Here is a 16,726-nt window from a genome sequence, read left to right as displayed (position 1 = left end):
TTATATATTTTCTCTGGTGGTTTATTTTATAATAAATGATAATCGTCCTTCATATCTTTCAAAACCATGGTAGAAATTTAACTCTCATACCAATATGCACCTATAAAATTGGGGGAAAAAGTGTAAAGTCCATTGGCTAGGGTATCTTTTGAAATGAATATTTTTACACCTTGCTGGTGGAAGTATGTGTGGGTATGTTCCTTCTGAAAAGCAATTTGGCAAAATATGCCAAAAATCTTAAATATATTCGCATACTTCAGGTCAGTATTTCCTTTCTTAATAATCTATCCTAATTTTTTAGTAATAAAGATGTTTGCTGAAGAATTATATATAATACCAAAAGTCAGAATCAACTTATATATTTACTAGTTATTAATTATGGCTCAAAGATAAGCACAAAGGTACAACTAAAACTATAGACATCTATAAAATAAACACAAGACTTTGAAAGGTAGAGATAAAGCTCAGGACCACAGGAAAGACATGGCAGTGAGATCCTTGGGGTTTCTTTTTTGCTGGAGAAGTAGTAACCTGTGCTAATTAGCACAGACAGAAGAGGAAAAAAATCCCAAAGAAGGGCCAATTCTTTCTAACCAAAGGATTAGAAAAGAAATAGCCTAGCAAGATAGAAAACTTTTAGACAATAATGGCCCCTACCCCAACCAACCTGGCCTGAGGGAGAGAGGTGCCTCAAGATGCTCCCCTCTTTGTCTCCACCAACATTGCTGTGGGAGAGGGGTGCCTTGTTACCATAAGTGGCAGTGGCAGTCCCAAAGGCCTTCACTGACAATGCTTTCTCCCTAAAATCAGGAACAATACAAGAATGTTCACTCTCATTACTTTATTCAAAAATGTACTGGGAATTTTAGCCAGGGCACTTCGTCAAGAAAAAATAATTAAAGGAATTCAGGCTGAAGAGGAAGAAGTAAGACTATCTACAGATCTACAAATTCAATGCAATTCCCATAAAGTCCTAGATGGATTTTTTTTTTCTTCAGAATTTAACAATCTAATCTGATCTTAAAGTTCCTATGGAAATGGAAAGGACCCAGAATTGCCAAAACAATCCTGAAAAAGAACAAAGTTGGAGGACTTCCTGATTTCAAAACTTCCTACAAAGCTACATTAATCAAGACAGTGTGGTACTGACAAAAGTGGACATAGATTAAGGAAATAAAATTGAGTATCCAGAAATAAATTTACAGTCAACTGCTTTTTGACAAGGGAGCCAAGACAATTCAATGGTGAAAGAATAATCTTTTCAACAAATGGTGCTAAAACCCAGATACTCACATACAAAAGAAGGAAGTTGGAACTCTTCCTTATACCCTACATAGAAATTTACCCCAAATGGATAATGCACCTGAGTGTAAGAGCTAAAATTAGAAAACTCTTAGGAGAAAACACAAGATTAAATATGTGTGACCTTCAGTCAGTCAGTCAAAGGCTTTTTAAGATGTGACACCAAAAATGCAAGTGATAAAAGAAAAACAAATGCGAATTAATCAAAATAAAAAGCTTTTGTGCTAAGAATGATACCAAAGAAAGTGAAAAGACAAACAAACCATAGATTTGGAGAAAATATTAGCAAGTCATATATCTGATAAAGGACTTGTATCCAGAATGTATATGTATATATGTATATGTATATCTCTCATGACTCAATAATACAAAGATAACCAATTTAAGAATAGGCTAAGGGGCAGGCCGAGTGGCTCAGTCGATTAAGAGTTAGCTTACGAGTGTGAGCTCTGAGCAACAGGAACGCCAGTTTGATTCCCACATGGGCCAGTGACACTGCGCCCGAGCAGAGCTGCCACTGAGCTGCCAACAGGTGGCAGGATGGCTCAGCTGGTGAGAGCCCCGTGCTCCTAACAACAAGACTGCCTGTTTGATGGTGGGCTACGCCTGCCAGCGACTAAGACTGAACTCGGCACCTTGAGCTGAGCTTCCACCTGGATGGCTCAGTGGATAGAGCGTGTGCTCTTAACAACAAGGCTGCTGGTTCGACTCCTGCATGGGATGGTGGCTACGCCCACCCACAACTAAGACTGAACTTGGCACCTTGAGCTGAGCTGCCACCCAGTGGCTCAGTGGATACAGCATGCACTCTTAACAACAAGGCTGCTGGTTCCACTCCCGCATGGGATGGTAGCTACGCCCACCCACAACTAAGATTGAACTCAGCACCTTGAGTTCAGAGGCCATGAGCTGCCGATGGGCAGCCAGATGAGATGGTGAATGGTGCCCTCCACAACTAAGATTGAAGAACAACAACTTGCTGGTCTCCTTCCCCAATTCTCCAACACTGTTCTCCTCCCCCAAATCCCCAATTTAAAAAAGAAAAGAATAGGCTAAGGATATAAATATTTATTCAAAGAAGATATAAAAATGGTCAATAAATACATTAAAAGATGCTCAACATCACTAGTATTTAGGAAAATGCAAATTAAACCTATTTCACTAGAATGAGTATAATTTTTAAAGAACACAAAAAGAACAAATATTGGCAAAAAATGTATAGAAATTGTAACTCTCATACATTGTTGCAGAGTATGTAAAATGGTTCAGTCAATTAGGAAAACTGAATATACTACTGAATTGTCTACTTTAAATGGGTGATTGTTTAAATGTATAAATTGTCAATTATATCTCAACAAAGCTATTAAAAATATCAACACATTAAAAGCAAAATATTTTAATGACATAGACAGATTATTCTGTAATAATGTTAAGAAAAAAGCTGAAGGCAAAACTGTCTGTCTATATATTCAACTATGTGCATAAAAATAAATCTGAAAACAAATATACCAAACCAATTATAATGGTGTTTCTCTTTATACTTTTGTGTTCTGTCTAAATTTTCCACAAGTATGAGTATTTCAATTAAAACTAAAAAATCTTAAACAATAAAGGCAATTACAGCACTTATTTTCCTTTTACTAATTCAGCTATTAAAAATAAATAACACATTAATTTCTTCTGAGATTCTGATTATGTAGAACCAGGTTATTGCTGTTATGGAGTTAGCCTACAATTTCCAGAAAGACTTTCAAGATAAAGCATTTGGGGTGTGGGGATGGGGGTAAGTGGCCCATCGAGCCATCATCCCTTGAGCCTTGAGAGAACACACTTACCAAAGTCCCTGTCGGATCTGTAATCCAACTAGTAGGTCCAAGAAACTTACTTAGATGAACACAAATAGGCATTTTTCACAATCACCATTATTTACAGATGCAAACACTGTGTGAAATATAGTATTTATACTCAGCTGTGATTTAACACTATCTATTTCCATAATGAGTGTTCAAAAGGATGACTGAATAGGTCCTCTAATTGAACATGTAATAGCTGTTAATAATCCAGGGGCTTCTTCAGTTATTTTAATTAAAATCAAAATCGAGGAGTAAAAATTATAGTTTCTCTCTCTGTGAGGTTAACAGTAAACTACCAAAGAATATACTCAGCAAACAAATTTTCACTGGTTTGTATAAATAAGACATTACATCTGATCTAAAGAGTAATAACTCAAGAAAGAAAATATATGGATTTGTTTCAGATTCAAATGTAGATATATGATTGTGACATTAAGAAACTGACTATTGATTTGGTGCTTGTTTTGCACTGATAATGAAACAGAGAACTCCAATATAATTTACCCTATCTCTTAAATATTGGATTTTTCCATTTTGGAGCTAAAGAAAGCAAGAAAGAATGTTTGTTTTTTATTTGTTTGCTTTTCACATAACTCTAAACCTGTTCAAAAGAATTTTTAATTTTAAAAATATTTTAAATACTTTAAATTACTTGTCATATAAATTTAAAAAGTTGTTTGAACTAAAGGCAAACTCATTTTGTGTATGTAGACGCAATCATTATCTTTATCACATTTTATATTTCTTTTTTTAAAGCAGGCATTTTCTACTCTTGAAATATGAATATATTTAACAAGCTACCAAAGATAACTTGTATTTAACTCAAATAGATGGCAATAGTGTTGACTGAATCTTCCTACTCCAAATTCTTCTGACACAGCATGTGCAATCATGTGGCTTTATTTAGTTTCCCCTTCCTGACCCTAGATCACTATGATTTAAAAGCATGGGTTCATGCTTTTTCTGGAAGATTCTAAGCATAATTACAAAAAGTAGCAGAGAAAACACACCAATAATACTGCTACGACCTTAGTGACCATCTCTTTAGACACTAATCAGATTCTGCTTGGTGTTACCATTATTTTGTCTAAACATCGACAGGTTGTGTCATGTTCATCTTTCTGTCCTCCAGAACACCTAACTATGCACATTGTAGGTGCTCACCAAATATTTGCTAAGCGACTGAGCAAATAAATGAATAACTAATGACTGCAGCCGTACTTCTATTCAAAAGAGAAGAGTGGAACAAACCTACTTCTATGCCTTTTCCAGATGAAATGAAAAACTAGATTCTAATGGAAGTAGTTTGGATTTCATTATGACTAATTAAGGTCCTTCTCAATTGACTTTACTCTCAAAGTCACAAATTAAAGGAGAATAAAGTATGAGTTTGCCTCTTAAATGTCTTAGTTTTTTTTTTAATTATTATTCTGATAAAGAATGAATGACTTATAGAGTTTGGGGAGGTTAGAGTTGAAGGTCTTGGGGAGGGTTGTTTTGTTTTAACATTGAAGTAAGTGCATTCTCTAATCCCTTCTTCACACACACACACACACACACACACACACACACACACACACACATAAGATGTTACACTGAAGTTTCGAAGTACCTCCTAATTTAAACCTGGTCCTTAAATGTTGGTGCTTCCTAGGGTTTTGTCTTTGGCCCACCTCTACATGCCCTTCATGTTCTCATTGAAGGATGATAGTCACTTCCAGGGTTTTAACTTCCACCTATATGCCTAATTAGAGCTTCTAAATCATTATCTCTAACACTGTTTTTGTCTTAAACTTCAAATGTCTATATATCCAGCTGTCTAGTAATATCTATACGTGGATATTTCTTACTTTCCTAAATTCAAAACTTTCAAAAACTCATCTCCACACTCGCTAACACACACCTAAATTAATTAATTAATTTTTAAAAACTTGGCTAAATCTCTTCTCTCAATTACTAGTATTTCCATTTATCTAATCATAAAAGACAAAAAAAGCCTAGGGTTTATTCTAGGTCTGGCGTTGGCAAACTATAGTCCATAAATCTGTTTTTGTAAATAAAGTTTTACTGGCACACAGCAAGGCCCATTCATGTATGTATTGTTGATGGCTACTCTCACAATATAATGAATGACAGGGTTGAGTGCGATAGAGGACGTATGGCCCACAAAACCTAAAATATTTACCATCTGTCCCTTTCCTGGCCTCTATTTTAGACCATTCTCTCTCTCTCTCAGAAGGCAAAAGCTAACTATTTTTCCCTCCTATAGATCTCTCAAATTCATCCCTACTGCCTCTCAAACTTGGGGTCTCAAAGTCTCTCCCCTGGGCTGTTGCAACAATGTCCTAACCTCATCCTTCACCTACCACCTGGGTGATACATTTAAAACACACATTTGTTATACTGTTGGGAGACAATTCTTCATGGGTCTCTAACATACCTGCACATCTTGTGAGCAGAGGTACTGACAGTGTTTGATCCAGACTGTCTTTTCTAGAATATTTGTATAGCAAACATCATTGGAAGACACAGTGTCTCCCTCCAGGACACAGCAGGTTTCTTTGCTGTCCAGCATAATAAAGATCGTATCTCCCTTCAGGAGAAAGGTTGGGCACGTTAGCATGCATCTCTCCCATAAAATATTAGGGAATCTGAAGCTCGGGTTTTCTTGGCAGCGATGCAAACCCACTGTGTGCACAATATCCCCCTACGCCCACCTTCCTATTCCCCCACAGAACTTAGAGGGCAAGATGAACCAGTACCAACTTAAACCTCAGGCTGCCTGCTGTGCCACGAGTAACCAAGTCTTTCGTCTCCGCCCCAGGTGTCTTATGTCCATTCATGAAACTGTAGCATGCTAACTTGTTAGTTTGCAAGGTTAAAATCTCAGACCCTCCACAGTTTTTAACATTCAGCCCTTTCCAGGTTCTCTCCATCAGCAATAGGCTCAAGTCCAGGTGCCTCAGCTTAGCATATGAGGCCCTCGGTGACAGGTGGACCTGTCCCTCTGGCCTCATCCTCTACCGTTCCCCTCCTCTTGGCTCCTCATGGTCCACAGCTGTCATAGCTCTCCAATTAGCACATCCTATTCTGTGTCTTCCCATCTTAGCTCATGTTGTCCCTTCTGCCTGAACTGCCTTCTAGTTTCGCCAACCACACTTCTTTTCCAATTCCCACCCCCAGGCTAAACTCAGAGCCCTTCCTCTGGATTCCCAGAGCACCCTGAAAACAACTCAGTTGTATCATTGTTATATTTTGGAAAGCGTGCATTGTGTGCTTCTGAGACTCATCAGGCTCTGAGTTATTTGAACGAGTGGGCAGTGTCTTCTTCATCTTCGTACCTCCAGCACCTCATTTGAGGCCAGGACCAACAGATGCTCAGTAAATGTTTACTTGTTGCACTGATCAGAACTGAAATAAATTAAACAGATACATTAGCCCTACTGTCCTTAATACTCACTTTGGAGAAAAAAATAATCCTTTTCACTTGTATTCTTAAATTGGAAAAATTGCTTTCCTACTTCCTTTTTGAACACTATTTTCCCTTTTAGGATATGATTTATTATGACTTACCTTCCAGAGGAGGTAGGAACTTAAGAAAATGTTCAATAGAGTATTGATATTTCTCCACATCTAGTTTTATTCTCCAAACTCTATTGGATTAGTCCAATGATCCCTGATATCAGTAACTGAAAAAGAAAAGCCGTCCAATTCTTTAACACTAAGCACTTGTAGAATGTACTGAATTATGTCAGAGAACATGGGCCACCGCGCGTGGCCTGAGTGCTCCGCCTCCTGGGGAAACCTCCTGGTTAGGGCACTGTCTTATCAGCTCTAGAGGAAATAATTTCTAGTCTTTAATTAACTGGGCGGGACAAGGTGTCTCACTGTAGGGAGACTGCTCCCATCAGATCTTTCAGGACCATCTTACATAAAGTGTGTGCTGAGAAATTCATTTTGAAAAGCATACAGAGAGCTCTGCCCCAAGGCCTTTCAGAACATCCCCAAATGCATTGCTGGTAGCACTGAAGGAGTTAGTAAGTGGTGGAGACTGTTTACCATTCCCTTGATTGCTCTATGGAAGGATTTATGCTTAAAAAAAAAAATGAAGATGAAAGCAAAAGAAAAAGAAGGGTGGAGTAGAGAAGAGGCCACTGTTGGCATCCTAAAATTTTAATAGCTCCTTCATATGAACTCGCTGATACAAATAAAATAATTTCAGGCCATGCCATGTCGTATCTAGAGGCCAGCATTCGTATGCTGAGGCTCCCAGATAATCCCCCTGCAAACTCAAATGAAGCCATCCACACTGCTGCAAACTGCGCACTACACTGTGCATTCCAACCAAGAAATGTAATGCCTAATAGAACATGGCTAAAATATCCCTACATTGAATATTTTACTGGGTACAGTATTTATACACACTCTGGGGAAAACATTGTCTCAGAGCTTTCCATTGACCTTTCCAGATAATATAATCTCTTGTCCCTTTGAACCTGGATTAAGAAATTGAACCTGAACAAATCAACCAATCCTAAAATGGCTGTCATCAAAGACCATTATCATTTTTTTTAATATAGTGGTAGAAAAGGGACATGTTCTGCCTTCACTTCAAGCTACATTTCAGAACCGAATATACCCCCCACTCTCTAATTCAAAGGCAGAGACCTAGACCAAAGTCAAAACCACATTGCATCAGCCGCTTCACAAAAAGCAGCTCCTCCTTTTCTGAACCCCTTGCTTGCTACCAGTGGAAAGTGTAGTGCATCACACTACTACATAAATATAACCCACCAATGTGTTAACGAATCGAAGACTTGAGAAATTATATTTAGACTTCATACAAGTGGGAGTTATTCCAGAATTTGAAATATATTACTGAAACATTTGGCTATAAAAAAAATAACAGAAAATATTTACTATGAGAACATATTTCTCATCATCTTGTGAGTACTTTGGTATTGAATACAAAGTCTAAAAACTCCTACTCTCTTGCTTTCTTATAAAAATCTTATGGTTAGTGTGTCTTTTTCAAGACAGTAGAAAAAACTTTCGATAACCTCACGGAAAAATAAAAATTTATTGCCTATTTCAGAAGATATTAGTAGTGACATGCACATATACATCAAAACATTTTTGTCTGTTTCCTAAAACTCAAAATTTTATGACGGTAAAAGTTCAGGATCTTGAAATTAATGCACTCATCAAAATGCTAAGTGTACAGATGCTCAGTAGGGAAATACGTTCAAAATAGCTAGAAAGTAGCTTTCCAATAATGTGGACAATGCAAGATTATCGCAATATTTGCAAAAGACAATTGTAACAGAAGAAGACTTGTACATAAAATTCATTAGCTCTAATTTCTCCCCAAACATCAAGGGGATTAAATTCGTTTGCATCAGTCTCTGGTGTTAATCCTAAAGAATTTATTAGCCCCTGGCAGGCACTGTTTTAGAAGTACTTACTGTTTTTCTTTCTAGGTGTTCTGAGATTGTCACCTCACAGATGCCAGGAAGCGTCAGCAGAATATTGTAAAATCACCATTCTCTCAGGCTTGGATCCCGACGGCAGCTGCAGCCAGGTTTGTTGTGGTTGTCCCAGGCAGCAGCCGTGCTGACAGTTACAGTGGGGAATGTTCTCCATTTAATGGGGCATGGTCAACTGCGCTAGGTATGAGTAAATAACAGGCAAGGTTGAGTAGCCACTGCGTTCAAAACATTTATTGTATGAAAGTTCATGCTTGACTGGCTCAAGTATGCTTATTATAATAGCTAAGGGAAAAAAATTCAGATGGTATCTGGTTACAAAAGTATGGTGGCCACTGAAAAATCTGTAGTTTATTCTGCAGGTTTCTACCCACCTCCCTGACACGACCATTCCCTTTGTTTTAAGGATGAAAGTTCTGAGCCTGTAGGATGCATGATGTAAAAGGTTATTTTCACGGTTGTTTATAGGTTCTACTATCTCAGAGACACTAATGCTTCTGGCTCATTACAGCTTTTTATTTTTCCCTCTCAAGACTTCTGCCATATTGCACATTAAGTTTACAGTATGTTGATGTTTTTCGGTTTTATTTTACAGATCCATTTTAAATTTAAATTCTTATCATAGTTGCATCCTTTAGTTGCTGGTTGGCATTACAGCGGTTTTTCCAGTGCAGATAAAAAGCACACGCATTTCAGCAGTCCTAAGAATGCTCTTCTTTGAAGTGAGATCCCACTCATTCTAAAGGAGGAGTTTTAACAACAAAACAACAAGCCTAATTCCAAAACAAGGATTTAAAGACTTGCAAATGACCCATAAGAAACTAGAAAAGTACTCTATTTATAGTCAATGCTGCAGATATAACAATTTGGTGTTGATTTTCTATTTTTTATGACAAGGGAAACATGAATATAAATTACCCCTTTGTTTCCTAGAAGAAAAACAGTGGCTATCTATAGTTAAGAACCACATTATTTTGACTTTAAACCTGAAAAATTTAAATTGGTAACTGAAATAAAAAATTCCAGCTATAGCTAACCCTTTTTAAACAAAAAATTTCTTCACATAACTGGCGTTATTTAAGACTGGCTAGTTTCTGTCCAGTCTGCTGAGACTGTTCAAAAGCAGCAATAGCATTCGCTTTCTTAATGCAAAGGGCTCAGTCTTATCACCAAATTATTAACCTATTTATCCAGATTTATCTGTCTAGATTCTTGTCTCTAAATGCATTTGAATTTAAGCCACTCAGAGTTCTGACACATTTTATTTGCATATTAGATTATTCTGCTGTGCTGTTAAAAATTCATTTCAGTAAAATGAGATTGGATGATTTCTAATCTTTGATGTTCACACTTTCTGTTTTAGAATTTTCAAGGAAACAGGTATCATTTTCAATGGTAGTATATTTAATGGCTTATGAACCTCAAAATCTAGAGTTCTTTCTTATTCGTTTCTGCAGTAATAACCGAGGCCTTCGGCTGTCATTTGTACAAGAAATGCAGTCAGTATTGGGATGGGAGACAGCACAAGTCATGATAGATGTAAACAAATTAAAAAAGTAATACTACAGTGGTCTAAGAAGCAGAAACTTTCTAATTCGCTGGTATTATTAATTGAAAATGATATGAACTAATGAAAGCAGCATATCTAGGTGTGACATGAATAGGGGAGCTCAAAATATTAAAAGGGGAAAATAAGCAGTCCTTCTAACTAGATTGCAATATGATGAGATACCGCCATTTTCAAAAGAAGCTAAACTTCCAAAGAAACGCTCAGTTCCACTGGTGTTCTCACGGGAAGTTGTTTTGGGAAAGAAGCAAAAAGAAAACTATCAATATTCTAGAAATAACTGAGGCTTCTATGTTATGTACATAGGAGATTCAAATGAACAGGATGAGTGAGAGAATAGAGGTTTTCACATCTATCTATATTAGCTTAAGAAATTTAACAGGCTTGCTATCCATGTTTTTGTATTATTTCCAGGTTTTTTATAAATATAAATATATGTGAGATATATGCGTATTCTCCGAGCTATACACCAAACTCTTCATCATGGCGACTCTCTCAGAGGCGACACCGTGGGAGTTGGATGGTGGAGTATCACCACTTTTTCATTTTTATAATTCTATATTTAATTTTTATGCATATGTATTTCCTGTACTAAAATGTATTTCTGCTTTCTTTGTCATTCATAAAGAGGAACTCTGAGACACCCTGTAGTTTAAAAAAAACAACCTTTCCTGGCCATCCATACTAAGAATTAATTTAAACTGAGCTAGCCCCTTGTGGCATGTTTAATAACTAAAACCTCTTAGCTTAAGTTATTCAATGGATTTTTCTCTAGAACAAATCATTTTAAAGTGAAATTCTAACATAATATGGACAGGTAACATATTGTTTCTAATGTTACTGCCCTTTTTTTATTAATAAAAATGCAGCCCAGTACTTAATCACCGCCTGCTAGGGGATATATGATTGCAATACAGAGTTTACCAATTTCCCCAAGAGCATGCCATTGGGACGAGCCTCGGGATTTCTTTCACTTTCCTCGTTTGCATTTCCCAGTAGGACACAAGTGATGGAAAATACATGTGTGTGGGCACAGAGCCTAGAGGGCTCGCAATTTACACTGTTCAAGGTACAGGGTGTGCCAGGGATTAAAGCTGCTATAAGCAGCCACTTCTATCTTTGGCACCCCTTTCTAAATCCTATCACCCCTAAAAAATAATCATCATCCTCTCTCCTTCCATTTTGGTGCCAGCCATACAGCTAAACATCTCATATACATCTCATATACATTGCATCTAAAATAGGATTTACTGGACTCTCATCCTTCACAAAATGCTGTGGGTTGGAATCTCTAGGAAACAAATTCTAAAACAGAAATTTGCACACAGGATGTTACCGGGTGTGCTCTTGGTCCAATATCTGTACAGATGTGAAGGATGTAGGAATGGGCAGAGGAAGCAATTGGGCTGCAGTGGAGTCACAGCAGAGCCTCACCCAGGTCTATGGCAAACTTGGGAGCTGGAATGGCCCTGCCAAATTGGCCTGCAGTGGAGCAAGGTCAGACATTAATCCCCTGCACCAACCAGTCAGATGCAGAGGCAGAGGCAGCACACTGGACAAAGTAGCTCTTTCCAGCCCAGTGCAGTCCCCAGAGAAGGGATACTCAGCCACAAGAAGTCTGCCATCTTAGTCCCAGCAGCCGAAGGAGTGAGAGCTTCCTTCCTGAAGGGTAGAGCTGAGCTGTGCTCCACAGCACCCTGCACACTAACTGTATCAGCCTCTTTCTACAACAGAATGTTGGCACTTATCAGAATAAACCATTTAACTGAGACTGTTGTTCTGTTTGGCTCAATTTGTACACACTTAATATGTCACCATACATAAATATTCTCTAGTCCATTTGTCAATTCATTCAATTTTGTTCAATTCAGCGACTGTGCTGAGTCCCTGCACTATGCAAAGCACAGCCTAGCTCTGGTGATACAAGAATGGATAAAGCATAGTGCAGAAGAATGAGTCACATTATAAAGTGGTCACTGAGCTTTTACCACATGGCAGGTATTGTGAATCTCATTTAATTCTCTAATAACCTTGTAAATTAAATTCTACTTTAATACCCATTTTTCCGTTGGGGAAACTCATGATTGGAGGGGTTTGGTAGCTTTCCCAAGGTCACTCAGCTAATAAGGTTTGGAGCAGGGTTTGAATCTAAACAGCATGACTCCAGAACTGAGTCCCTAACCACCAGGCCTGGAGAATTGGAAAAGACATTCCAAGAAAGTGATACTGAGATCAGCTTTGGGTGATGTTTAGGATTATCAAGGTGAATAAGGGTTAAAGAGTATTCTAGGCAGAGACTACCACAGATAAAACAAAGAAATGAGGTGGAACCACAAGTAGTTCAAGGTTACTAGAACACAGAAGTGCAAAGCAGGGAGTGGCAAGAGGTGCAATGGAGATGGAGACAGGGACCAGGTCACCGTGAGCTTACCAAGCCTTGCTAAAGAATGTTTGCCTGATCCTAGAGGACAGAAAGCCTTTCAAGAGTTTAAAACAAGAAAAAACAAGGTGGAATTTGTGCTTTGAAAGATCCCTCTACTTAGTGGGAAATTGGGATGCAGTGCCATGCTGAAGACATGTGCTTCAGTTGCGAAGAGACAAAGAAGCCATTAAGATACCTGGTTAGCTGACCGGGTCTTTGGTGGTGTTGCTAACATAAGAAATTCAGAAGGATCCTTCAGTGTGGGGAGGGTGGGGCTGACTGTGATGAAGAAAGGCGACAGAGCAGATGTTGAATTCATGTTTAAGGAGATTATGAAACATGTAAGTTTATATGTCCACTGGGCAGCTGGGTATTTAAATCTGAAGTGCACATGAGAGGTGAAGGCTGGATACAGTTTGGAGACTTACCAGAATGTAAGTGGTAGTTAAAACCATAGGGATAAAATGACATTTGGAAGTTTTCTACACTGAGTGTAAAAGATAAGAGCAGTGGACTGAGGATGAAACCTTAGGGAAGGGCAAGCAGAGAAGAGCTTATGAAGGAAGACAAAGGGCTAAAGAGGGAAGAGGGTTCCCCAGGTGGAGAGAGAGAGAGGGGGGAAAGGGAGGAGAGAGAGTGTTACAGTGAAAAGTGTAGTGCTCAGTGTCAAAGGCATGGAATATTCTATTTATTTATTTATTTTTAGCTGAGCCATCCTGCCACCTGTTAGCATTTCAGCGGCAGCTCAGCTCCGGTCAGGACTCAAACCGCTGTTGCTCAGAGCTCACACTCCTGAGCAAGCTCTTAACCAACTGAGCCCCTCGGCCGGCCCTCTGGAATATTTTAGATAATTCCACTGCTGAACAGTGTTTATGGGGTTTGGCAATGTGTGAGTCATCGCTCACCTTTCCAAGAGCGCCTCTTGGAAGTGGAGAGGATAGGAATCCTGTTGCCCTGAGTTGGGAAGGTGAATGGGAAGTGAAGGAGTAGAGTCACATGGTGTTGAGAATTCATTCAATGAGGCTGAATGGACATGAGCACAATAACGGATGCTACAAGGAACCCAGCGTCAGAGAAACATTGCTCTAAAAAATAAAAATCCTAGACAACTAATTTATGTCAGACACTAGGGAGACAAAAGTGATTGAAATCTGGTCCCTGCTTTCCAGGGACTCATAATCTAGTTCAGGTGATAGAAATGCAAATAGCTACAGTAAAGTGTAAAGAGAATGGGAATAGCAGGATGATCAAAGAACCACAGGATGAGGGAGAAGAAAGCCCCTGACTTTGCTCAGAAGTCATGGAAAGAGATGAATTAGTAGATCAACAGATGATCAGAAAATGGAACAGCTGTGGAACAGCATGGGGTGGGGGGGGGTTGTGTGTAAAAGATGGCTACGTTTACTGAACTGAACGTTCAGCATGGTTGACTGAGTGCAAGAGGCTGGCAGGGGCAAGAGATGATTCTAGAAAGGTCAGGGTGAGTTCAAATCACAAAGGGCTTTGTTTGCCATATTAAAGATTTGAACTTTTTCTTCTAAGTGATGAGGGAGCTTACTGAAAAGCTTCAAGAAGACCAAGTGATATGAAAAGCTGTGTTTTGTAAGCTGGTGAGAGAGAAGAGGGTGACTTGGCAGAAGCAACTCAGGGATTAGGAAGACCAGTTATGAGACCACTGTCATTTATGATGCGGGAGTGACTAATGCAGCAAGGAAGGGAATGAGGAGGAGGGATAGAGTTGAAAGACAATTAAGAGATAAAATTCATAGAATATGCTCATATGATGGGGTGTGGGGGAGAGGGGAAAGGAAAGGAACAGTAAAAGACCATCCCAGATTTCTGCATCAGTGGCTGGATAAATGGCATTAGAAATATTGAAACATATTTCTAATGGAGAACATATAACAAGAAAATTTTAAAGTTTATAAAATATATGACTTTGATCCTTAGATGCCTGTGTGACATCCAAGAGCACAGGTACCCAGGTGCCCAATATAATACGCATATGTGGAGTCAGGCAGGGAATGGGTGAGATTTGGAGGTAAATATTCAACAAATGGTAGTTAAAGAAGGAGAATGAACACAGCAAGAAGGGAAGGTACTGAGGATAGAACCCTGAGGTATACACATGTTAGGGGCTGTAAAAGAAGTAGAAAGTGTTCGGACCAGCCACTGTTGGAAATGAGAGGAAGAAAAGGCCAGGACAAAGTATAAAGGTTATTAAGTGGCATTAAGTCTGGCTGACAATGGAAAACTTACTTTTGTAGGAGTTCTATCCACAGGTCTATATGAGTTTAGATAGCAATGCTGGGTGACCCAAAAGGATAGGTGAATTGAACCATGGTTGGGAGTTTGCTGGGCACGTAAGTCAGGAGGAAACAATGTCAAGAGATCTGAGGGTACAAATCTTTTTGCTGTAAAAACAATACAACTGTATTTTGGTAAATAGAGGGGGAGAATCTTACATTCCCCCATCTACATAACTCATGTCTGAAGTGATGCATTGCCTTCCACATTACGTACATGATTATAACCATATCTTACATGTCATCTTCTACCCTTCTATTTTAATGTAACATTATAATGTAAGCATTTTCCAAGTTGTAACATAGCCATTATAATTAGCTAATGGGTTCTTAATAAGTGTTCCAAATGACAAGTTTGGGAGACTCCGGATCACATACCAAGATCCTCATTTCTGTGAAACCAAAGAGGATTGTGAAACTTCAACCAGAAATAAAGAGGGACATGATTCATTGTTGTCTTACTGTTGAAGACCTGTAGTATTCTGATTTCTCTTATCTTGATGCTGCAAATATCACCCTTCCCTTTTGCCAACTGCATTCCTCAACCATTTAAAGTTAGGGATATCAATATAAATTTGTTCCAAGTACAAATCAAGGTCTGTATCTAGAAAGTACAAGGATTACATTAGATAAGTCTTCCTCCACCATCAGACTCAGGGCTTCCCTTCAGAAGCATACTATGAAGACCCTCTACATATTCCTACCCTAGATACAACATAAGAGAGTTACATACTTTCATTGGTTCTCATTTCTCTACCTGGGGCATCTCTGGTTTTCTCCTGGGTTGGAAAAGATTTAAGTTTGCTGAAAGACTGGATGATTTAGGGGAGTGAAAATTTATTTTACATTATTGCTGAACCCCTGCAAGTTTTCTCTGGCAAGAATGGATCCAAAGACACATGAAGAAAAATTCTCATTGTTTAAGTTATAATTAAAGATGTAATAAAACTTGCAAAAATCAAAACACACATGCAGAATCTTGAGCCTGTTTTTGATATTGAATGCCATGTTAATGAGTCTTTAGAAACATGGCCTTGATACATGATCTGGAGTGTCCCAAAATTGTAATTTGAAACACTTATTAAGAACTCATCAATTAATTATAATAGCTATGTTACAACATCAAACATGCTTACATCATAAATGTTAAAAGTTAAATTAAAAGCAAAGACCATCATAAGTAAACTATGGTTACAATTATGCACACATGGAAGGCAATACACCAATGCAGAGAGGAGTCGTGTGGATGGTGGGAATGCAAGGATTCTCCCCCTCTATTTACCAAAATGTAGTTAGGTATATTGTTTTTACAGCAAAAAGAAAATCCGTTTGTGTTCTAGCATAGTATGTAAAGCTCATTTAATAAATCTCATTCTATATCACGAGAGTTTACACATGTCTGAACTCTAACCGACTCTCATGACTTCCAGCTCCACTCTCCTTTGAAAACCAGGCCTTGAAGTTTGTCACTCTCTGGAATAGACAAGCCTCTGGAAGGTCAACTCCCGTATTCCATCCTCAGACCACAGCTGCCTAGCTTCCGTAGCGCTTTCATGCATTTACCAGTACCTGCTTTTCAACATCACCCAGAGCTCTAGTTCCTTCGCCCTTACTTTATTCCTCTAACACCCTACTTCTCCTGCCTTGACATCTCCAGGTCCTTGACTCATCAGCTCCATCAATATCACTCTTTTCCCACTTCCTTGTCTAAATTCCAGAGCATTGATTATTCCCCCCCACCCCCCTTCCCAGGTGGAGAGAGAGAGAGGGGGGAAAGGGAGGAGAGAGAG

At 38.6% G+C, this 16,726-nt stretch overlaps 1 protein-coding gene across 1 annotated transcript in view; it reads right to left on the bottom strand.

The window, feature by feature from the left end:
* LMNTD1 (lamin tail domain containing 1) overlaps nucleotides 1-16,726 on the bottom strand; it is a gene marked incomplete at its 3' end in the record, with an annotated part of 301,673 nt that overhangs the window by 248,467 nt on the left and 36,480 nt on the right. The window contains exons 3-4 of the mRNA XM_019625392.1: nucleotides 8,621-8,821; nucleotides 6,729-6,844 (exon numbers count right to left, since the gene is read on the bottom strand). The remainder of the gene's footprint in view (nucleotides 1-6,728; nucleotides 6,845-8,620; nucleotides 8,822-16,726) is intronic.

The sequence above is a fragment of the Hipposideros armiger genome, unplaced genomic scaffold, assembly GCF_001890085.2.
Source record: "Hipposideros armiger isolate ML-2016 unplaced genomic scaffold, ASM189008v1 scaffold_624, whole genome shotgun sequence".
Classification (NCBI taxonomy): Eukaryota; Metazoa; Chordata; class Mammalia; order Chiroptera; family Hipposideridae; genus Hipposideros; species Hipposideros armiger.
This window is presented reverse-complemented; position numbering and strand designations above follow the sequence as displayed.